The sequence below is a fragment of a genome, unplaced genomic scaffold (assembly GCF_019419815.1).
Source record: "Pyrus x bretschneideri cultivar Hongxiangsu unplaced genomic scaffold, Pyrus_bretschneideri_v1 Contig92, whole genome shotgun sequence".
Taxonomy (NCBI): Eukaryota; Viridiplantae; Streptophyta; class Magnoliopsida; order Rosales; family Rosaceae; genus Pyrus; species Pyrus x bretschneideri.
The window spans coordinates 846,126-871,986 of record NW_025999834.1 but is presented as its reverse complement, the minus strand read 5'-3'; the positions used below and the strand labels follow the sequence as shown (position 1 = coordinate 871,986).

At 37.6% G+C, this 25,861-nt stretch overlaps 2 pseudogenes; both read right to left on the bottom strand.

Moving 5' to 3' along the window:
- Positions 1-545: 545 nt before the first annotated feature.
- Positions 546-656, bottom strand: LOC125473672 (annotated as a pseudogene).
- A 9,884-nt stretch (positions 657-10,540) lies between these two features.
- Positions 10,541-10,651, bottom strand: LOC125473671 (annotated as a pseudogene).
- Between the last annotated feature and the right edge of the window lie 15,210 nt (positions 10,652-25,861).

The following is a 25,861-nucleotide window of genomic DNA, read 5'->3' as shown; positions in this document are numbered from 1 at the left end:
ATGTCAAATAAACTTGTTGAGTTAGGCCAAAGAATTGAAAGGTTAAAGGGCCACACTTTGGACAACTTTGTGCCATCAAGTTCATCCATTAGCCGTGAGGAAGAGGAAAGGATTTCACCTAGTTCAACAAGTAAAGGATCTGAGCAATTTAATTGGGAAAGAGAGGAAGAGATGGCGGGCAACCAAGATGAACTTAGAGCTTTGGAAGACTTTGCTCAACCAATCATACCAAATTCACCTTCATGCATCTTGCTGCCCACAGAAGCTAGAAACTATGATCTCAAATCCTCACATTTCCATATGTTTCCTTCATTTTATGGCTTACCTAATGAAGACCCTTTAGCTCATATTAAAGAGTTTTACAATGTTGTGAGTGGTTTACCTTTGCAGGGAGTAAGTGGAGCAAATTTGAGGATGAGAGTGTTTCCTTACACCTTGAAAGATAAGGCCAAGAGTTGGTTGATGACTCTAACACCAGGTTCCCTCACCACATGGGATGCCGTGGCTAAGAAGTTCTTGGAGAAGTTCTTTTCCACTCAAAAGACAGCCACATTAAGGGGACAAATCTTCAACTTCAAACAAGATGATGGTGAACCTTTCAATGAGTGTTGGGAGCGTTTTAAGGGCCTCTTGTTGCAATGTCCACATCATGGGTTACCTTTTCACTTACAAATGCAAATTTTCTATGATGGACTAACCCAAAATTGTCAATCAACTGTTGATAATGCAGCAGGTGGAGCATTGAAGAAAAAGAATGCTCAAGAGTCATACAACATTTATGAGATGTTGGGGTCTAATGCTCAACACAAAGATTTAAGGGGTAAGAAAGTTGGAGTCTATGAAACAAGTTCTAACCATGAGCTTTTGTTGCAGGTAGCTAACCTAGAAAGGAAACTTGAATCCGTGCTCAATATGGTGCCAAAAACTAATGAAGTGTGTGCCATTTGCAACATACCAAGCCATCCTACTCACCAATGTCCATCTAGGGAGGCTTACCCCGAGTATGTTCAAGAGCAAGTGAACCTCATGAATTCTTACAATCAAAGGCCAAGGAATGATGTGTATTCCAATACATATAACTCAAGTTGGAGAGATCATCCCAACCTTTCATGGAAAAAATTCCAAAATTTCCAACCAAAACCTGCCCCTACCCTTGAGGACACGGTTAAATTGTTAGCCCAAAACACCTTGCAATTCCAACATTCCACCAATAGCACTCTCCAACAACATTCAGCAGCTCTAACCAAAATGGAGACACAATTGGGGCAGATTGCAGATGCTTTGAACCAAAGAAAAGTTGGAAAGTTTCCAAGCCAACCTGTGATACTCCAAAGGAACCAAGAGCAAGCCAAAGCAATCACTACACTTAGAAGTGGTAAGGTTATTGATAATAGAGTTGGCAATGAAGTTACTAATGAATATGATCAAGTGAATGCAGGTGTTACTCAAGGAAACAATGATAGACCAAATGAGGAACCAAGTCATGCTACTTCCTCACTTGAAGCACCAAATCTTCACAAGGCTGAGAAACCATACACTCCACCAATACCATTCCCTGGAAGACTTGCCAAGAGCAAGCAGGATAAGTCATTTAAAGAAATTTTTGATATACTAAGCAAAGTGAATGTTAACTTACCTTTGCTTGATGTCATTAGGAACATGCCAGCATATGGGAAGTTCTTCAAGGAGTTGAACAGTTACAAAAGGAAGTACGGAACACATGAGAAGGTAGTGGTGTCTGAGAATGTGAGTGCAGTTTTGCAAAGAAAACTTCCACCAAAACTCAAGGATCCAGGAAGTTTCTCTATCAACATCACCATAGGGGACAAGAAAGTAGAGAAGGCAATGCTTGATTTGGGTGCTAGCATCAACTTAATGCCTTATTCAGTGTACCTTCAACTAGGTTTGGGAGATTTGAAAGCCACCACCATTTCATTACAACTTGCAGACAGATCTGTGAAATATCCAAGAGGTATAGTAGAAGATATTCTAGTTCAAGTTGATAAACTAATCTTGCCTGCAGATTTTGTAGTGTTGGACATGGAAGAAGCTCCTATACATGACAGAGAGTTGCCTATATTGCTTGGGAGACCTTTCATGGCCACGGTCAAGACCATCATTGATGTGCAAAATGGACTCCTCACTATGACAGTGTTAGGAGAGACAGTTCAATTCAAAGTGTTTGAATCTCTTGCTCATCCTTCTTTATCTCTTGATTGTTATGCCATTGATGTGCTTGATTCACTTGTATTCTCTAAGTTCTTGCAGGCACAATCGAATGAACCATTACAAACTGTTTTGAGTCAATCTCAAGATGAGTTTGATGAAGAAGATGCACTCATGGAAGAAGTAGCTGCCTTGGATGCATTAGCATTGTATCCTTTGAATGTTTCACCTCTTTTAGAGCCTTTAGAATCATCAATGTCACATCTAACTCCTTCCACTGTTAAGGCACCAAAACTTGAACTTAAACCACTTCCACCACATCTTAAATATGCATATCTAGCTGAATTTGAAACTCTTCCAATTATCATAGCTTCTGATCTCACCCCAACTAAAGAAGATAAACTAATTAGGGTGTTAAAAGAGTTCAAATCAGTTTTTGGTTGGTCTATTGCAAATATCAAGGGAATAAGCCCTACCATGTGCATGCATAGGATTCTCTTGGAGGAAGGGGCAAAGTCAACCCGTGAACCACAAAGAAGACTTAACCCACACATGAAGGAAGTTGTTAGGAATGAAGTGTTGAAATTGTTAGATGTGGGGATCATATATCCCATTTCTGATAGCAAATGGGTGAGTGCTATTCAGGTGGTGCCTAAGAAGGTGGGAATCACTGTGATGAGGAATGAAAACAATGAGCTGGTGCCCACAAAGCCCACTGCTAGTTGGCGTGTTTGCACCGATTACAGGAAGTTGAATTCTAGCACTAGAAAAGATTATTTTCCTATGCCTTTCATAGATCAAATGCTTAAGAGATTGGCAGGGTACTCACATTATTGTTTTCTGGATGGTTACTCAGGTTACAATCAAATTGCAATCGCTCCGGAGGATCAAGAGAAAACAACCTTTACTTGCCCCTTTGGCACATTTGCATATAGGAGAATGCCTTTTGGACTTTGCAACGCTCCAGCAACATTCCAAAGATGCATGTTGGCCATCTTTTCTAACATGGTAGAAAGATTCATTGAGGTATTTATGGATGATTTCTCAGTGTTTGGTTCCTCTTTTGATGAATGTCTTAACCATCTATCGTTAGTACTTCAAAGATGTTAGGAAACAAATTTGGTTCTCAATTGGGAAAAGTGCCAATTTATGGTGAAACAAGGAATTATGTTGGGACATGTGATCTCTAGCAAAGGAATGGAGGTAGACAAAGCCAAAATTGACGTCATCACCAATATGGTAGCCCCCACCATTGTGAAGGGAGTAAGAAGTTTTTTGGGTCATGCGGGTTTTTATCGTCGTTTCATTAAGAACTTTTCAATGATTACTCGTCCATTATGCAATCTGTTAGCTAAAGATGTTGTATTTCATTTTGATAAGGCTTGTATGAATGCATTCAATACTTTGAAAAGTGAACTAACCTCGGCCCCTATTATTATGGCACCAGATTGGTCGTTACCTTTTGAATTAATGTGTGATGCCTCTGACTATGCTGTTGGTGCAGTTTTAGGGCAAAGGGTGAACAAACTTCCACATGTGATCTACTATGCAAGCCGGACTCTGCATGATGCTCAACTTAACTATTCCACAACTGAAAAGGAGTTGCTTGCTGTTGTTTTTGCATTAGAAAAGTTTAGGTCATATCTTGTGGGATCTAAAGTTATTGTGTTTTCTGATCATGCAGCCCTTAGGTACTTGATGACAAAGAAAGATGTTAAACCACGCTTGATTAGATGGATACTCTTACTACAAGAGTTTGACTTGGAAATTCGAGACAAGAAGGGCAGTGATAATGTTGTGGCTGACCATTTGTCCAGACTTAATGAAAACCATGGAGTGGGGCAACCCTTGCCCCTAAATGAATCATTTCCAGATGAACAACTTCTTGTTGTTCAAGAACAAGAGCCATGGTATGCTGATTTTGTTAATTATCTGGCTTGTGGTGTAATGAGAAATGACATTTCTTTTCAGGAAAGAAAGAAGTTCCTAGCCATGGTAAAGCACTACGTTTGGGACGAACCATATTTGTATAAATATTGCCCTGATCAAATCATTAGGAGGTGTGTTCCAGAGAGTGAGCAACAAAGCATCCTAACATTTAGCCATACCTTGGCATGTGGAGGACATTTTGGTGCCAAAAAGACATCTCTAAAGGTTTTACAATCTGGTTTCTTTTGGCCCACTTTATTCAAAGATGCTTTTGACTTTTGTTCTAAGTGTGATAGGTGCCAGAAAATAGGGAACATTAGCAGAAGAAATGAGATGCCATTGAACAACATTTTGGTGGTGGAGCTCTTTGATGTTTGGGGAATAGATTTTATGGGACCATTTCCATCCTCTTTTGGCTACTTATACATATTAGTGGCAGTGGATTACGTATCCAAATGGGTTGAAGCCATTGCTACAAGAAGTAATGAGATCATTTAGATTGAAATTGAAAGAAAAAGATAGGAGTAGAAACACTTTAAACCCTCTCAAAGAAGCAATTAGGCTCAAAATAACTCACTAGGGTAGTCTCCACTATTCTTCTTCCAGAATTTAAGTATGGTACCTCTATCATCATAATTCCAAGAGTTATAGCTTTATACATGACAAAAAGATGCAACACTTTTTTCATAGCAACCCAATGGTTTGTTTTCAAACATAGCCCTCATATACATTCACATTAGCAAGCAAAAACACACTTAACTAAAACAAACTCAAACAAATTGAACAAAATGAACTTCCAACCTCATACCATCCTCAAACCTCAGGACAAGTGGAGATTAGCAACAGGGAGATCAAGAACATTCTGATGAAGACTGTGAGCCCTACAAGGAAGGATTGGTCATCAAGGTTGAATGATGCACTATGGGCATATAGAACAGCATACAAGACCCCCATTGGCATGAGTCCTTATCGCCTTGTGTTTGGGAAAGCTTGTCATTTGCCAATGGAGCTTGAACACCGTGCATACTGGGCCATCAAGAAGTTCAACTTTGATTACAAGGATGCTGGAATAGCAAGGAAGCTCCAACTTAATGAGTTGGAAGAGCTTAGAAATGAGGCATATGAGAATGCCAAAATCTACAAGGAACGGACTAAGCTCTATCATGACAAGGCCATCCTAAGGAAGGAGTTTCACCAAGGTATGAAAGTACTTTTGTATGACTCACGTTTGAGACTTTTTCCAGGAAAACTGAAGTCTAGGTGGGTGGGCCCATTCAAAGTACTGCAAACATTTCCCCATGGGGCTGTGGAGATAGAGAACATGAAGAATGGCACTTCTTTTAAAGTCAATGGGCAGCGATTGAAACCATACTTGGAGAAAGTGGAGGAAGAGCAAGTGTATCAAGTCGTAGATGCTCTTGAATTTACAACACCATGAACAAGCTACCATGTCTTGCCTAGACATTAAATAAAGCGCTTGCTAGGAGGCAACCTAGTGTGGTTTGTGTTCTTTCTTTATGTTGTGTTTATATTGTTATCATTCCATATTCTTTGCCTACTTGCATTGCATACAAAGTTTAAACATCGAGGACAATGTTTAGATTAGGTTTGGGGGTATGGGATGGGAAGTTCATTTTGTTCAATTTGTTTGAGTTTGTTTTAGTTAAGTGTGTTTTTGCTTGCTAATGTGAATGTATATGAGGGCTATGTTTGAAAACAAACCATTGGGTTGCTATGAAAAAAGTGTTGCATCTTTTTGTCATGTGTAAAGCTATAACTCTTGGAATTATGATGATAGAGGTACCATACTTAAATTCTGGAAGAAGAATAGTGGAGACTACCCTAGTGAGTTATTTTGAGCCTAATTGCTTCTTTGAGAGGGTTTAAAGTGTTTCTACTCCTATCTTTTTCTTTCAATTTCAATCTAAATGATCTCATTACTTCTATTTTGTTTGGATACTAAGAATCATTCTCCTTTGCAGATACCATGTGTTTAGTGTCATTCATGAATGAACTCAATGAGATGATGTTAGGCTATGCATGTTTAACTACTAAAAGGCTTAAATCCTACCCATTTGTGTGCTCCATTCACCCTTGTTGCAGCCAAACACTTTAGCCTAATTCTTTCATCACCCACACCATAATCTACCCATTCTAGCCCATTACAAGCCATACCTTATAGTTTGGGGAATACCAATGTGATGAAGACTAAGGGCAAATTGAGTTATAGAGCAAGATTGTGGCGTGTACCGAGGGCACCTATGTTGAAAATGTTTCTAAAAAAAAAAAAGAAAAAAAAAAAAGAGAGGATCAAAGTGGATACAAATTCCAAATCGCCTAATTATAAAGCATAGGGCCTGGACGCCAAAAACAAAAGAAGACAAATGCCAGTGAAGAGCCTCGAAGACACTTTGGTATGCCCCAAACTCTAGCATTTCATATCAAGTCTTTCATAACCTATACCCTAAGCCTTGCATTACAACCTTGAGAAAGACCTAGCTGATCATTGAGGATGTATTCATGGGTGATGGTAAGTGTGTGTGTTATCTATATTCTTAGTATTTGATTCATTTCATGAGATCTACTCAGAAACTGTGCTTCCATTTCAGATTTCATATGTGAGAATTTTGATTTCCTTTACATAATTTCACTCATATATGTTGTTGAGAGACTAAACCTTAAGATCTGAGTGAAAACTTGAGTGGAAGCTGTGAGGAGTAGAGTTGAGGCGAATTCTATCTTAAGCATTTGGGTATGGTGACCTTGAAGTTGTAAGACATTGAGAAATATCTTTATACGTTACAATTGATACGATTCTTTGAAGTGGCAAACTTTTGAGTTGAATGAATGACAAAACCTTCATTGGTTCTTATTAGTTTGTGTAAAGTATGTATTGGCCAAATTGTTTGCAGTGTTTGTAGATGTTTGTGGGTGTCATCACTGTAAACCCTCAGGAGACACAACTCCTCCAACTAGGGACACCTAGGGGTTCAAAGGCTTGTTGCACATGCTCAGTGCAATCGTTTAGCCAGCGAAAGTGGTTTAATTATATGTTTGTGTTTTGTGTGTTTTAGTTTTAAGTTTGCTCGAGGACTACCAAAAACCAGGTTTGGGGGTATTTGATAAGTCACATTTTGTATACAGTTATATCTTCATTATTTGGTGTCTTTGTGATTGTTTTGGATTAAACTAGTTGCATTTTACATTATTTGGTGTTAGTGTGCAGCCAAGTGTGAATTTGGATCAATTGGAAAGCAAATGAAGTAAAAACATTCCAGAAAAGATGTGAAGGGTTAAGAAATGCAATTCGGCCATATTGGGTGATTTTAAACAAGGCAAAATCATTGAAGTCACCTATGTGGTTCCAACATCAAAACATGCATTCACATGCATGTCACAACCTTGGCCGTGTGTTCCACTACTTGTCCATTTACCTTTTGCGCCAAAAACACCCATTTCCATCACTTAATTCATTCAGTCATTTTGACACCAACAATCACAACCTAGCCGTGTGTTCCCATATCATCCCATCAGATTATGCACTTCCAACATCAAAACATGCATTCACATGCATGTTCACACCTTCACATGCATGATCCACATCCATTCCGTGCATTCCATTACATTTCTGCACTTCATCTTTGCAGAAATACACATGCACTTCAATTAAATAAAACCCATGCTTGCACCTTTCCCTTTTGTTATTCACCCATTATTCCAGAAAATCACTCATTCTTTGTCCATGCCGTGGGATCCCTTCTCCTTTCCAGATTTGTACAAAGCATTTTCTGGTGGTCCAAGTCACCTTTGCAGGTTCCACTCACTTATTGCAGCAAGAGCATGTGCTTCTTTGAATACATTAACATTTCCTTGCAGATCTTGTCCAGGCCGTGAGTCCACCATCTCAGAAACACAATCATTTCCATCACTTATCATCTGCCATCTGAGTTAAACAAAGCCAAGATCCAATCTGATTGTTGGGGATAGATTCTTTTCCATAAAACAAGTCTCATTTGACACAACAAGGGTCCGCAAGTTTTGTTCTGTATTCAGTCCATTACACACACTCAAACTCTCCCATTTTCACTCCATTCTATGTCCATTTCTGTCCTAAGGGCAGAAACCATTCAAACATCACCAATCTAGTTCATCCGCACCACATTTGGAGAAGCAACACCAAGGGACTCTTCAAGGACTTCAACAACAGTTTTGCTTCAAGGGTTCATTCTTATCAATTCTATGTTCTTTCATGTTTTATATTTTTATGTCAAATCTTTTGTAGACATGAATTGTAACTAAGCTTCCTCTAAGGATTCGATGTAACCTTGCAAAGTTTGCTGTGTAATTAAGTTAGAATGCTCAGTTTGTCAATCTATTTCTTGTTTCTTCTCTGATTTAATGGTGACTTAGTGTGTTGATTTTAACGTTTGATCATCATTTGAATTAATCACAAAGTTGTGTAGCCAAGATTAGAACACACATCATGCATAATCTTGGTAGATATGTGAATGAATGAAGGGATTGTTTAGCACACATCCTGCCGAGTTAATCCCTTTAGTTTTATGAAAGTTTCTTGTGCATTACATACTCTAGATTATGAACCAAAGTTGCACATCACAATTAGGTTCATGATTAGAGACATTTGATCAAATCCACACATCATATGGTTGATCATGTTTAAGTGAAACAAACTCAAGAAATAGGTAGATGAATGAGTACAAACTAACTTAACAAACATGGATTTAATTGAGCAATGGTGAAATCGAATCCCTAGTTTCATTTCCATTGATACTATCTCATTGTATTAGTTGTTGATTCATTTATTTGTGTTTACTTCGTTTTCTTATACTTTCAAGTTACAACAACAAAGCACAACAAATCTGCCTATTTAGACTAGTTGATTCAAATCTGCCTATTTAGACTAGTTAATTCATTTCATAGAGTTCTTGCAAAACAAGTAATTACATAGGTCCAATTAGTCCCTGTGGATTCGACACCCTTGCTTGTGCCATTATACTAAATATATTCTAGCATTAGGAAGGAAATATACATCAACAAAAATGGCGCTGTTGCCGGGGACTGATTTCAGTCCCTTGTAATTGCTTGTTTGCTTGTTTGCTATTTTGATTAGTGTCAAGGTTCATAACTTGTCAAATTGATAACTGGAAGTTGATTATATGCATATGTTCATGTGTGGATAAGTAACCCACTAACTAGTTTCTCATCATTCTTCGTTTTACAATCTATTTTGTTCCCAAGTATTTGTTTTGTTTTCAATTTCATCCAAAACCAATCCCCCTTTTCTTTGTTAAGTCATTTTAGTTAGAAAGTATCTTAGTTTGTGTTTTTAAGCATTTTGATTCATTCTATTACTCAATTTCGTCCAAAGTTACCAAAGTGCTCAAAACTGCCCAGAAAGTGATTTTAAGGCAGTTTTGAGTGTTTTGGGGCTGTTTTGAGTCTTTTGATTTGTTTGAGTGTTTTTATTGTTTTGTTTTGCATTCTTTGATTTTAGTTTAGTGTTTCAATCCATTGGTTTACATCAATTTGCTTGACAATCTGTTTTCTTTATAATCTGTCCATTTAATTGCATTTCGTCCAAATACAAATCCCTCCATATTTTGTTAAGTCTTAGGCTTAGAATCTGTCTTATCTTGTGTTTTGAAGCATTTTGAGTCAAGTCCAAACCTAATTTTTGTCCAAAGTTGAGTTTAGTGCCAAAACTGCCCAGTTTGTGTTTTTAGGCAGTTTTGAGAGTTTTTAGCTTGTTTTGAGTCTTGTGAATCTGTTTTGAGTCCCTTGAGTCTTTTCAAACGTTTTTAAGTTTATTTTTGTTCTTTTCATTGTTGTTTGATTCTTGATTTTCATTCACACTTGTGTTACTTTGTTTCAGGTAGTATATGTCAAATAAACTTGTTGAGTTAGGCCAAAGAATTGAAAGGTTAAAGGGCCACACTTTGGACAACTTTGTGCCATCAAGTTCATCCATTAGCCGTGAGGAAGAGGAAAGGATTTCACCTAGTTCAACAAGTAAAGGATCTGAGCAATTTAATTGGGAAAGAGAGGAAGAGATGGCGGGCAACCAAGATGAACTTAGAGCTTTGGAAGACTTTGCTCAACCAATCATACCAAATTCACCTTCATGCATCTTGCTGCCCACAGAAGCTAGAAACTATGATCTCAAATCCTCACATTTCCATATGTTTCCTTCATTTTATGGCTTACCTAATGAAGACCCTTTAGCTCATATTAAAGAGTTTTACAATGTTGTGAGTGGTTTACCTTTGCAGGGAGTAAGTGAAGCAAATTTGAGGATGAGAGTGTTTCCTTACACCTTGAAAGATAAGGCCAAGAGTTGGTTGATGACTCTAACACCAGGTTCCCTCACCACATGGGATGCCGTGGCTAAGAAGTTCTTGGAGAAGTTCTTTTCCACTCAAAAGACAGCCACATTAAGGGGACAAATCTTCAACTTCAAACAAGATGATGGTGAACCTTTCAATGAGTGTTGGGAGCGTTTTAAGGGCCTCTTGTTGCAATGTCCACATCATGGGTTACCTTTTCACTTACAAATGCAAATTTTCTATGATGGACTAACCCAAAATTGTCAATCAACTGTTGATAATGCAGCAGGTGGAGCATTGAAGAAAAAGAATGCTCAAGAGTCATACAACATTTATGAGATGTTGGGGTCTAATGCTCAACACAAAGATTTAAGGGGTAAGAAAGTTGGAGTCTATGAAACAAGTTCTAACCATGAGCTTTTGTTGCAGGTAGCTAACCTAGAAAGGAAGCTTGAATCCGTGCTCAATATGGTGCCAAAAACTAATGAAGTGTGTGCCATTTGCAACATACCAAGCCATCCTACTCACCAATGTCCATCTAGGGAGGCTTACCCCGAGTATGTTCAAGAGCAAGTGAACCTCATGAATTCTTACAATCAAAGGCCAAGGAATGATGTGTATTCCAATACATATAACTCAAGTTGGAGAGATCATCCCAACCTTTCATGGAAAAAATTCCAAAATTTCCAACCAAAACCTGCCCCTACCCTTGAGGACACGGTTAAATTGTTAGCCCAAAACACCTTGCAATTCCAACATTCCACCAATAGCACTCTCCAACAACATTCAGCAGCTCTAACCAAAATGGAGACACAATTGGGGCAGATTGCAGATGCTTTGAACCAAAGAGAAGTTGGAAAGTTTCCAAGCCAACCTGTGATACTCCAAAGGAACCAAGAGCAAGCCAAAGCAATCACTACACTTAGAAGTGGTAAGGTTATTGATAATAGAGTTGGCAATGAAGTTACTAATGAATATGATCATGTGAATGCAGGTGTTACTCAAGGAAACAATGATAGATCAAATGAGGAACCAAGTCATGCTACTTCCTCACTTGAAGCACCAAATCTTCACAAGGCTGAGAAACCATACACTCCACCAATACCATTCCCTGGAAGACTTGCTAAGAGCAAGCAGGATAAGTCATTTAAAGAAATTTTTGATATACTAAGCAAAGTGAATGTTAACTTACCTTTGCTTGATGTCATTAGGAACATGCCAGCATATGGGAAGTTCTTCAAGGAGTTGAACAGTTACAAAAGGAAGTACGGACCACATGAGAAGGTAGTGGTGTCTGAGAATGTGAGTGCACTTCAAAGTTCTCATAGTATGGCTCAGTGAATGGGAAGGGATAGTGATCCTCCCTGATTGAGGTGTTTTGGTTCTTATAGTCCATGTAGACGCCCCCACCACCTTGAAATCGATGTGGAACCTGCACCAACGAAGGTAATAACCTATTAGTTGAAATGGGAATTGGAATTGGGATTGGAGACTTACTAGGATGTTGTGGCAATGCCCCTAGGGCAGCCACCATCTTGCCAATTTTATCCTTAGGTACGCCTAGATTGGGTGTTTGTAGGGTAGTGGCGTGCTTCTTGTGCTCTCCTTCAATTCCTTCCTTGATGGTGGTTCTAGACGCATCCTTCTTGATTGGTGTTGAACGTTCCTGCCCTATATTTTTAATTGTACCAATGGCAAAACAAGAACGAACATCATTAGGATTCTCAATGGATTCAGAAACTTTAAAGTTAATTGTATCACCACCAAACTCCATAGTTAAGGCTCCCTTGGCCACGTCAATCTTGGTGTGGGCTGTTTTCATGAAAGGTCGTCCAAGTAAGAGTGGCGATGGTGGAGAGTGGGTTGAATCCTCCATGTCAAGCACATAGAAATCTGCAGGAAAAATCAAGTGGTCTACCTGCACCAAAACATCTTCCAAAACACCTCTTGGGTATGCATTAGATCGATCGGCTAATTGAATAATAACACCATCATTTTTAAGCTCTCCTAGATTCATAGATGCATAAACAGAGTATGGCATGACATTAATTGATGCACCTAAATCTAGCATAGCATGTTCGAATCTTGTTTTACAAATTACACAAGGGATAGTGAAACTACCTGGATCTTTGCATTTAGGTGGTAGCTTTCTTTGCAACATTGCAGAGACATTCTCACTTACATGTACCACCTCTTTCTCCCGAATCCGTTTTCTTGTTGTACAAATTTTCCTCAAAAACTTAGCGTACTTAGGAATTTACTTTATTGCATCAAGGAGCGGGATATTGACATGCACCTTCCTAAACGTCTCCAGGATGTCTTTTTCATCCTCCTTTGTCTTAGATTGCATAAACCTGCTAGGAAAGGGCACATTTAGTGGAATAGAACTAGACAAATTCGAATTTGGACTCAGCTTGGTGGTTTGGGATGGTTTTGGTGTACTAGAGGGTTGCGGCAAGGTTTTGGCTTCCCTTGCCGTGGCCTTTGCTCCATGTTCTTCTTCTTGCAGCAGCTTTTCCTCATCATTAAGGCTTTGTTTGGATGGTTTTGGATGATTTCCAAGCTCCTTACCACTTCTCAACGTAATGGCCTTGGCAGTTTCGAACCCTCCCTTTGGATTGACAATGGTTGAGCTAGGGAGCTTGCCTTGGTCTCGGAATTGTCCTACAAACTCCGCAATCTGCCCAATTGGCTTCTCTAAGTGGTCCACCCTTTTTTCTTGGTTTTGCATCACCTTGTTTTGATTTTCTTGCCCCTGAGACAAATTGGTAAGTAACTTAAGAAGTGTAGCATTATCTAAAGTCGTACCTTGATTGTGTTGGGCAGATTGGGGTGGGGTTGGATCATTGCCGTAGGTTTTGGTGTAGAACCCCGGGGGTTCTTGTCTAAAGCCTCCTTGTTGTTGAGGTTGTTGAGGCTCCCTCCACTTGAAGTTTGGATGGTCTCTCCACCCCGGATTGTATGTGTTGGAATATGGATCATTCCTTGGCTGATTTTGGCTTGGAAATCCAATGGCATTTGCACTTTCCCATCCCCCATTCTCAATCAATTGAGGGCACTTGTTCGAAGGATGTCCTTGGATAGAACATACACCACATACACTTGGACCTTGAATCCTCATTCCTTCGGCCATCTGAGATATAATAAAAGTAAGATTAGCTAATTGAGATTGAATGTCGGATTGGGAACTTACCTCATTCACTTGCTGTCGTGGGGTGTCTCTTTGACCAACACCTTCATATTGTTGTGCATTCAACGCTCTATTTGCAATTAAAACCTTGGCAGCCACGGGCGTTTTGTCAACCAAGGCACCTCCCGCCGAGGCATCTAGCATTTGTCTCTCTATTGGAAGAAGCCCCTCGTAGAAATATTGAATTAAAAGTTCTTCCTTCATTTGATGTTGAGGGCATGATGCAACTAGAGTCTTGAAACGTTCATAATATGCCGGAAAGGACTCCCCTTGGTTTTGTTGAATGCCACTTATTTTCTTCCTCAAAAGAATCACTCTTGAAATTGGGAAGAATTTCTCTAAGAATGCCCGCTTCATGCTTTCCCAAGAAGTGACGGTTCCAGGTGCCAATTCGTATAGCCAATCTTTAGCCTTTTCTAGAAGAGAGAATGGAAAGGCCTTCATCTTCAAAATGTTCCCATCGACATTGACGGGTGTCATACTCGAACATACCACTTCAAACTCCTTAAGATGCTTGTTTGGATCTTCCATGGACAACCCATGGTATTTGGGAATGTGATGCAACAAGCTAGACTTCAATTCGAATTCATCGGTCTTGCCTTGGGCAGCCACAGGATATTGTATGCACAAAGGTACGGAATTGTCTAGTCCCGAGGCCGAAAGTTCCTTGATTGTTCTATTGTCCGCCGCCATGCTTTCTTCTTCTTCAAATTCAGATTCGGAATCTGAACTTGAACTAGGTGGATAAGGTTCCGGTTGCTTCCTCTTTCTTCTCAAAGTTCGTTCAAAATCGTCGTCAAAATCCAATATGTTTACACGAATAGGTTGAGAACGACGAGTCATAAACTAGTTCCTGAAAATCAAGAACACAACCAAATCAGCAATCTATTAAAAAGGCACGGCACACTTAAAGAATAACACAAAGACACTAAAAAGACACTACACAAACAAAAGGGATTAGCAAATTTGCTAATACCCGGCAACGGCGCCAAAATTTGATGTGAAAATTAACTTGACACACAAATTAAACCCTATTTGTGACAATTGTAGTAGATTTGTAAGTAGGGATCGTTCTAGACCGGGGATTAACTAGGGATGCTAATCTTTGTAAATAAGACTCAAAAACACTAAACTAGACTCTATGGACTCAAAACTAACTTAAGACACTTAAAACAGCAACCAATACTTGAAAAGACTCAATTTTAGACTCAATAAAGGTTTTGGACGAAAAGATGACTTTACTTGACTCAAAAGACTCAAAGAAAACAAGTTTTGACTCAAATATGAAGACTAAATAACATGGGGATTGTTTTTGACGAAAATAAAACTTAAAACAAAACTTTGTAGGAAAACACTTTATAAAACGAATTTAGGTAAATGGGTAAAGGCTAGTTAGAGGGTCCTTCTCCACACATGATATATGCATACGAACCAATGTCCAGTTATTACTCCTTTAGGCTATGAATGACAACGTCCCAAATTAGTTGCATCGCACAACTAACCCTTAAGTTTTCCTTATTTCATTGAATTGAATGGAAACGCATTACAACCAAATTATCTTTTTCAAGTTCTTTATATGAGATGCATAACAAAGATACATATCAAAAGTCATTAAGTTTTGTGAAAACTATAAGCGTTGACACGGCACTCATCACTATGAAACGCATGAGATTCATACCAAGGATTTACTTAACGCGATTGTGACTAGCAACCTCCACTACTTGTGAATATAAGTGAATAACAATTACGTGAAACCCTCCTATATTCTAGCATCAAGTTTATGCATACAAATTAAGTGTTAACCCCCAACCCACATACATAAACAAGTTTTAATAACTTAGATAAGCAAATGACATTCATGCCTTAAGTAATAATAACCGAACGTAATCAACTCATATAAAACATATAATCATGGCTTCAAATTCTCCTCTAACTAAAGAGAAGTTAGTTCCTCATGTTCGCAAAACAAAGATAATTAAATTTAAACATTAAGCTAAAACTAAGGATAGAATACACCTAGAAACTCTCCACACTCCAATGGCAAATTTCGAACTCTCCTTGGATGGCAGATTGCACAAGTCCTCCTTTCCTTGCTTCCTTGCTTGCGGCACTAGGGTGTTGTAGAATGGATTGTGGTGTTTGATGGATGAAAGTATGAATGAATGAATGTGTGAGTGGATGAATGAATGGTGCGGCATAGGGCTGTTTATATAGGCTTAATTAGGCACAATTAGTGAAGGAAAAGGATTGCACAATCCCATTGAAAAAGGGTTAAGTCTAGGTAGAAACCAAAGGGGAATAGGATAGGTAATTTTCACCAGAAATTAAGGGCTTCTAGAAACTAGGTATTTTTTGGCAGAATTTAGACTTCTAGAAGGGTTAAAGGGTAGATTTCTGGACCTAAGTGGATAAGGACTCATGATATAGGTGTAGAGGAAGGATTGCAACTCCTAAACCTACAAGGAATGGTCCATATGCGGCAAACAAGTGGATAAGGTTTCTAGAAACTGAAATAGGTGTTTAAATGTGTAATTGATTCCCCCTAATTAGCTAGGTTTAAGTCCCCACCTGATTTGGATAGGATAGAATAGGATAATGTTAGAGATAGGATAGGATAAGGTTTCTAGGATAGGATAAGATAAGGTTGGATAAGGTTGGATAAGGTTCCTTGTTTCTTGCTTCTTCCTTATCCTCTTTGCATTAGAACTTCTTCCACCAGATTTGTAGCCTTTCCTAGCTCTTCTAGTCTTCAATTTCGTCCATCCTCTTTGCTCCATGGTTAAGCTATCCAATCCATGCCCAAAAATGCTCTAAATAGCCTCAAAATGCACTTTCTTGCTCCTTTTGCCCTTAGGACCTAAAAACATACGAAAATAACTTAAAAGACTGAAATAAATAGTAATTAACTTCATAAATACAAGGAAACAACATAACTAAGTAGCATAAATATGCTCCTATCAAGGGTCTTCTCTGGATCCCACCCATCCGGATTCTTCTTCTTTAAAGTACGAGTCGGCGTTCTAACTCCCCCGGAGTTGGCGTTGTGGCTCCGCTTGTGGTTCTGAAAAACATATTGTTGGAAATGTGCCCTAAAACCAATCATATGATGATACTTTACGGACATTTCAAACTAATGTAGTTTAAAGGGCAAACATTATTGTTTGAGCCGTCTCATATAAATGTTATATGCTTAAACGATAAGTCCAAGGAATATGTGATTGGAAGAATGCGATCTAAAGAAGTTAGATTCATGAGACCATTCTTTCGTTGACACATCCTAAACGTTCCTGATCATAGGATTGTCAATTGGGCATTGACAGTCCGTTAAGATCAGTACGTGCTATGTCTTCTCTCAGGGAGAGTGACTAGTCTCGAGTCATTGGTGTGTGTGACATCAAGACAAGTACGTAGGTGCTCAATAGAGAATGAGTTCACTGAACACGATCAACGAAGAGTTCTCATATTCATGTCACATGAGAACTCATGGTTGGGATAATGCAAATTAGTCTTTTGACCTGAGGCATCACAGTTGTCTTGTGGTTAGGTCCTTAATCTTTGATTATGTCAACGTCACTCTATCAGGGTGTCCACGGCATCGTTGGGGTTAAGCCACTTAGCCATGGAGGCAAGTGAATGCGCAACAAGGGATCTCTAACCTTCAAACTGTTTGAGGGAGAATACTCTATGATATGATTTGGAATCTCTGGCCAGAGTATGAATGAGATGTTGGAATGCGTTCCAGATCACATTCAAGGTAATCATATAAAGCACAAGATTCACATTGGATAGTAGACATGAATAAACTATCAATCCAAACAATGTGGTCAAGAGTATTGTATTAGAGAAAGACCGTATTGCATTTGTAATCCTAAACTGAATAGGTTCTCCACCTCTTCTGATTAGCTTGGGTAACCATGATATGCTGCTAGGTGTCACTCATGGTTTGTGGAAGCCCTAAAAGTGTATTATCATTAACGGGAGAATTGAAAGTAAGTTTCAATTCACAATCGATTTGAAAGAGTTTGAATCGCCCACTGCCTCGCTAAAAGGAACCTAATGGATCGTACACCGTGTAAGGTAGAGTTTGAAGATTCAACGGAGATGAGTAAGAATAATTAAATGGTTTAATTATTTATGGCAAGGATTAATTAATATGATTATTAATCAAACGAATAAGTTCGTTGAAGACCTCGGGATAGTTTTGGACTTTAAGGCCCAATGGGCTTCGAACGTCAAGCCCATTGACTTAAGTTGTATGACAACTTAATGAATGATGATTCACAAAGGCCCAAATAGCCCAATAAATCCCCTTAGGCCGGCCATTTAGAGGAGGGTAGTGAACTTGGCTTAATTGCAAGTTTGCCACTCCATTGTGAGGTGGTATAAATACATCTTTATAGCCATTTCATCCTTAGGGTTTTCTAGGGAGTAAAGATGAGAACACAAACCTCCCTTTGCTCTTAAAGAATTCGGCCAATCTAGAGGGGAAAATCTAGCAATCTTACTTCCTCTAGGTCACTCATTTCTTCTTCAATATACCTTGGTGTGGAGACTTAGAGGTTCTCAATTTTGGGAACTTAGAGAAACCTTTTTCATCCATCCAAATCCATGGATCCAAGATGCAAGGAATGAAGACCCTCTCTTTGGGTGATTAGCCTTTGCTTATGCAAAGAGGAATCTACAAAGGTATTGATTTCTCAACTCACTTTATTTTTGAGTTGAGTCTTGATTCACCTATTTACTAGGCTTTGAATTTCATGGGTAAATGTTTTGTTTTAAGTGCATACAAGCATGATTCCGCCTTTAATATGTTAATTGCATGCTATTGATGTTGCTTAAATGAACATGTTTTTCACAAATTTTCCTTCAAGTGGTATCAGAGCCTAAGTCTAGTAGTTGGTGAATCCTTTTGGGTTTTGTAGTTCATAGTTTGTGATTTGAATGTTGTAATTGTTACAAGCTTTATTCTTGCTTCTTTGAATGTAAATTTTGTTAGAAAATTTGCCATCTCAAATGTTGTAGATGTAGTTCATATGAGCATGAATAATGGAACTAAAAGTTGGTGCCAAGTGTTTTGGGAAATTCGGCCAAATCCAAAGGGTGATTTTTTGGGTTCATGTTAGGCTTGTTAAAATGGTTTTAAAGTGCTTTTTGGAACCCCTAAGTACCCTAGGATATTAACCCTCTTTTGAGTTGTGAAAATTTGAGTTTTTGATGAAAGAAAACATCCATGGAGCTATTATGAGTTTTCATGTATGTTCTTCATATTTCTTGAAGTTCTTATCAAGAACAAAAAGTTTTGAAGTTTTGATTCAAAAGTTTTATGTTTTACATAAAGTTTTGATTATTAGTTGATGGGTGATGATTATGTCAAAGATATAATTTTGATTATTAGTTAATGGGTGATGATTATGTCAAAGATATAATTTTGAATATTAGTTGATGGATGATGTTTGTTGGTAAGAAATAATTAAATGTTTTTAATTATATCAAAGGTATATTTTCTTTTCAAACCATCCCCACCATCTTTAATCTCACCCACCAAAATCCACTTACAAAATTCTTTTTATCAAAAAACTCTATGTTACTATCCTATGGCCGGCCACCCCTATAGTGGGGTGCTTTTGTGCAATTAAATAAAGTTGTGATACTTTTGTGTATTTGTATTTTGACCCAAAAGTTTGTGTTTTTGCAAAATGGCCCAAATAGAATGAGAACAAAAATTGTTTTGTCTCTTTAATGAGAATTGGATTTTCATTATATTTAGTTCCATTTAAATCAATTCTATGGATACAAAAACCAAATGAAAATGTTGCATTCAAGTTTAATTAGTTAAAGCGTTAATTAATTAAAGAAAGGGTGATTATGAACCTTAGCCTACGATAATTGAGCTATGTGAAAGGCCGTTTCAAATTTGTTTGAACCATGGGAATGTGTAGATTAAATTTTGGTTGTAATTTGATATGATCAATTGTTGTAAAAGAGCATAAGCTCTTCTTTACTTTAAAGTAATTTGATTTGATCAATTGTTGTAAACGAGCATAAGCTCTTATTTACTTTGAAGTACTCATTTCTTGTTTTATTCGTTATGCATGAAATTGGAGTAGTTGGGTCCAACGCCCAATAAGACAACACGCCTTAATGTGATTAAACGCGTAACTAAAATCAATCTCCATCCCTAGACCGAGATTCAACACTAGGCTCGTGTTTGAATCGAATCAAAGGTTCATAGTCATCCTAAGGCCCTAAGGCAACTATATAGTCCATCAATGAATGCAAACCTTATGTTAGTAGTATCATATACTCTTGCTTTAAAAACCGTTTTAAAAGCTTAGTGGGAGTATTATATACAACTAAATCAATCAAATGGACCAATAGTTGTAATAGGACCAAAATGTTTTAATTGGATTAAAATGTATATTTATATGTGATGAGACCTAAAACCCTCAACAAATTAATATTAAGTTGATAAGCGAGAGATGCTTTGAATATCTCTTCGTGGCCTTCCACCGTGGTAGGCTCCAATCGTTTGTGACTTGTACACCGGCTTCACCCTATAATGGGGGAGTACAAAGTGCATGCTTACATTCAGGAGGAGTCTATACGCATATGATGAGGTGAGTGTAGACAACGAGTATGGCCAACATGATATAATTCTGAGGTTGTGCTTGAACCTCTACATAAACTAAGCATGGTGGGAATAACTTAACTAAGTGCAATGGTGCCAACATGATAAAATTCTGAGGCATTCATTCTCTAGAGGCCAAACTAGATGGGTAATTACAAACGTTGTAAATGAGTAAAGCGTTATTCTCTCATCATTATTTTTGCTAACCAACATCGTATAATCGTGAGGTGGGCTTGGTAATGGTGAGCCTCCCATACCCTACTAAGAGTTTCCTCCAAAACTCTCGAATTCCGATGAGGGATATGGAATTTGCCAAAAATAGTGGGTGGTGCTAATTGATTTAAAGACCCGAATCAAATAGCTTAAAATCAATCAATTTATATTCGTTATGTATTTGTTTACCAATATATTTGCAAACGCTATCCAAAACTTGACAAAGAAAAACCAAACGCTTTAATTTCCGGACTTAGTTCTACAATCCTATAGATTGTCTTTAATGGCTTGTAGATGTAACTAAGTAGTCTCATCCTCACAATCTTCCTATTGATAATGTATCATTGGAAGAATATGTTAGATAAGTCTAACATGAGAAGGACAACACTTTTAATGTCATAATTCTTCAAATACAAATGTTGTATGAAGAAATAAGAGTTGCTTTGAACAACCCTTAATCAACACAAACTTTAGTGCTTGTCTCTTTGTTACACGAATAAAGAACTTGAGAAGTAAGCACAAGGGCATGGACACTTTATGTGCCATGATTCTTCACTTACAAATTGTTGTATGAAGAAATGAGAGTTGCCTTGAACAACTCTTGAAAGTTTGTTATTATGTTTAGAACATAATGGTTGGTTGACAAAAATAGTCCATTTATATGGACTTATGATGATTTTGAATCATTGAGTGTTGAAGTGTTAAACCACTTAACGAGACGGAAACTAGGCAAGGACTTTACCTTTGTGTCCCTATCCTAATGGTTCACTAAGTTTATTGTAAACTATATAGTGAACAATAACCGCACGCTCTCCAAATCGTTTGATGTGTATAACACATTTGAAATGAGTTTCAAGAGAGATAGTGGGAGTTTAGGGACCATGACTATTGTAGTCAAAAGGGAAGTCAAATGAAGAAGGCAAAATAACTCCAAGGGAACAAACTTTCTTTATGAAAGGATGGACATTGGAAGGGGTATTTGCAAGAAATGTCTTGCAAGTGTCAAGAACACACCTTTCGAAGATGTTGTAAAATGTTCTTGAAAAGTTCACAACAGTTGGTTCTTCTACTTGAATACATGATTCTATATTAGTAACTATGTTTTACAATGATGTAAAAGTGTGCTAATAAGAAGTAGAAGATTAATGAAAGAAGAGAAAGTACTTCACATTCCAAACGTGAATCGAATATAGATCTCTGCGAAAGCGGATTGTACTTACTTCCTCATATGAACTACCAAAGAAATTGGAAAATACTAAAGATTGTCTTTACATTCCAATTTTAAGGAACTTAAATCCGTCACTATAGTAGAGATGGATAAATGTTTTGTTTGACAAAAACATTGTTCTTTAATTAGATTATTGTAATTTAATTGGTTGTCTCTATAGTAGAGATGATGTGGTAGTTTAAACTGTTTAGAATACGATGATGCTTAAAACCCAAAAGGTTGCAAGGTAGTGACTAATCCCAACTGAGTTGTGATACCTCTAAAACATAAGTTACGAGTTGGTCATAGATGGATGCTTTGGATCGTTAGATCCGGATCCAATACCTTCTTGTTAAAATTGTATAGAGGCGAAATGTTCGAATCTTTATTCTTTTGGAAAGAAGAAAGAATCACAAAGTTGTTGAGGTTAATTCACTTAGATGTTAGTGGCACTTGTCCACAACATAATACTACTCATGGTGTATGACATTCACCGAAGATCACTCTCGGTTGGACTATAGTTTATTTTGAATAAACACAAGTCCGAATACTTTGCAAAAGGTTTCAAAGAATTCAAGAAATGTAAGTAGATGAGTAAGACGTCTAAAATATTTACCTCCTTAGATTTGATCCAAGGAAAAAGTAACACTTTAGATTAATTTCCTTGAAAAACATCAAGGAAAGTAGCATCATAGGATAATGAATTTCTCCATTAGGAGAAGAATGAACATAAATAAGATTTAGTTCGTTGGACATTATCAATTACCCATATATATATGATATATACTTCTAAGACATGTTAGTTGTAGAGATCCATCCATCATGGATCTTAGCAAGCTAGTGGGAGCTATAAGCGTTTTATGAGAAAAGATCAATTGTTTGATTTCTCATAAAGATGTAAATGAATCTTTTTGTTTACTAGGTTTACAAAAGATTAGTGGGAGTTGATCATATTCCTAAATTAGAATATATATATATATACATGATATATATTAATTTTGAAAATGAAAGGAATTCTTCATCGTTAAAGTTATGACTTTAAACATTCTATAATGATAGAATGTATATGGGAGACATAGTCTATATACATGGGATGGAAATCTATAATGATAGATTTCAAGATATAATTGGATTATATCAATCCCTAAAATAGACAAGAGATGCTAGGAAGTTTCTCATATGATGATAAACTTCAATTAGAATGACAATTCTAGTGAGACTAGGAAGTTGTTCTTCTCAAAGGGAATGTACCCTTTGACTCCCAAAGAAATAATGCGTAAATAGAATCCTTTATGCATACGCAGAAAGGTGATTTATGTATTTCATATTGTATGAAAACATTGATATAAGTCGTACCTAGAACGGTACAAGATGATATCAGTGCAAGCCCAGGATCAGAACCATGGCAACTGTCAAGAGAATCCTTAGGTATTTGAGAAATACTAAGGATGGATTCCTCAAGAATGAGGAAGAATTAGAGTAACGTAATGGAAGCGTAAATGTATTAGATTATGAATCTAATCCATCATAGAATATCCCTTCATTATGAATGAAATGATAAAGAGATATCTCTTTATTATGACTAAAGAGATATTTGGGTGGAAACGTTAAAAGTAAATGACTTTAATGTGTTCCATCATGTATGCAAAATATATTGCCATATAGAAGCTTACAACATTGTTGTTTGGATGGGAAAGTTCATTCATGAACTCTTCATTCGGTTCCAACCAGAAAGTGTATGACACTAATGGGGCGATAGCTCAAGCCAGGGAATCAAGGTCTCATCAAGGTCCGAACTCAAATGAGAGACTGAACCACATGATTGAGAATCATGTATAATGGTGACGTCGTTATTCTCAAAGTTGCTTCTATGGATAACATATAGATATCCATTGTTTAGGCCTACTACTCAGCCATTTATGAAATGAATTACAGAAGAGGTATCATCAATGATGACTAAGCTGATTGGCTCTAGTGCAAGTGGGAGATTGTTGGAAATGTGCCCTAAAACCAATCATATGATGATACTTTACGGACATTTCAAACTAATGTAGTTTAAAGGGCAAACATTATTGTTTGAGCCGTCTCATATAAATGTTATATGCTTAAACGATAAGTCCAAGGAATATGTGATTGGAAGAATGCGATCTAAAGAAGTTAGATTCATGAGACCATTCTTTCGTTGACACATCCTAAACGTTCCTGATCATAGGATTGTCAATTGGGCATTGACAGTCCGTTAAGATCAGTACGTGCTATGTCTTCTCTCAGGGAGAGTGACTAGTCTCGAGTCATTGGTGTGTGTGACATCAAGACAAGTACGTAGGTGCTCAATAGAGAATGAGTTCACTGAACACGATCAACGAAGAGTTCTCATATTCATGTCACATGAGAACTCATGGTTGGGATAATGCAAATTAGTCTTTTGACCTGAGGCATCACAGTTGTCTTGTGGTTAGGTCCTTAATCTTTGATTATGTCAACGTCACTCTATCAGGGTGTCCACGGCATCGTTGGGGTTAAGCCACTTAGCCATGGAGGCAAGTGAATGCGCAACAAGGGATCTCTAACCTTCAAACTGTTTGAGGGAGAATACTCTATGATATGATTTGGAATCTCTGGCCAGAGTATGAATGAGATGTTGGAATGCGTTCCAGATCACATTCAAGGTAATCATATAAAGCACAAGATTCACATTGGATAGTAGACATGAATAAACTATCAATCCAAACAATGTGGTCAAGAGTATTGTATTAGAGAAAGACCGTATTGCATTTGTAATCCTAAACTGAATAGGTTCTCCACCTCTTCTGATTAGCTTGGGTAACCATGATATGCTGCTAGGTGTCACTCATGGTTTGTGGAAGCCCTAAAAGTGTATTATCATTAACGGGAGAATTGAAAGTAAGTTTCAATTCACAATCGATTTGAAAGAGTTTGAATCGCCCACTGCCTCGCTAAAAGGAACCTAATGGATCGTACACCGTGTAAGGTAGAGTTTGAAGATTCAACGGAGATGAGTAAGAATAATTAAATGGTTTAATTATTTATGGCAAGGATTAATTAATATGATTATTAATCAAACGAATAAGTTCGTTGAAGACCTCGGGATAGTTTTGGACTTTAAGGCCCAATGGGCTTCGAACGTCAAGCCCATTGACTTAAGTTGTATGACAACTTAATGAATGATGATTCACAAAGGCCCAAATAGCCCAATAAATCCCCTTAGGCCGGCCATTTAGAGGAGGGTAGTGAACTTGGCTTAATTGCAAGTTTGCCACTCCATTGTGAGGTGGTATAAATACATCTTTATAGCCATTTCATCCTTAGGGTTTTCTAGGGAGTAAAGATGAGAACACAAACCTCCCTTTGCTCTCAAAGAATTCGGCCAATCTAGAGGGGAAAATCTAGCAATCTTACTTCCTCTAGGTCACTCATTTCTTCTTCAATATACCTTGGTGTGGAGACTTAGAGGTTCTCAATTTTGGGAACTTAGAGAAACCTTTTTCATCCATCCAAATCCATGGATCCAAGATGCAAGGAATGAAGACCCTCTCTTTGGGTGATTAGCCTTTGCTTATGCAAAGAGGAATCTACAAAGGTATTGATTTCTCAACTCACTTTATTTTTGAGTTGAGTCTTGATTCACCTATTTACTAGGCTTTGAATTTCATGGGTAAATGTTTTGTTTTAAGTGCATACAAGCATGATTCCGCCTTTAATATGTTAATTGCATGCTATTGATGTTGCTTAAATGAACATGTTTTTCACAAATTTTCCTTCACATATTACATAAGAGTTCCAAGAAACAAGCAGAAAAAATGAAGAAGAAGAAGAGGGATCTAGAGGATCCGGATGGGTGGAACGAGGCCCTAGGATTAAGAGGCTTGATAAATAGAACTCTAGAACATATCTTTAGGTGTTAGGTTTGTCATGTTATTATTAATTATCATTCAATAAAATTTGAGGATGGTTTCTCATACATTCTGGTGGATTTCAATTTTCTTATTCTTTAAATTATAGGTGAATAATCTTCTTTTTGTCAAGTTGGGTCATATGGGCTTCACATCCCCAATAACTAATCCTTCATTACCAAGATAATTAATCACTTGTGCAAGTACATAAACCGCAAAAAGGGCAGGTGTAGTTAAAACAACGAAAAGAATAAAATTAAAAAAAAAACT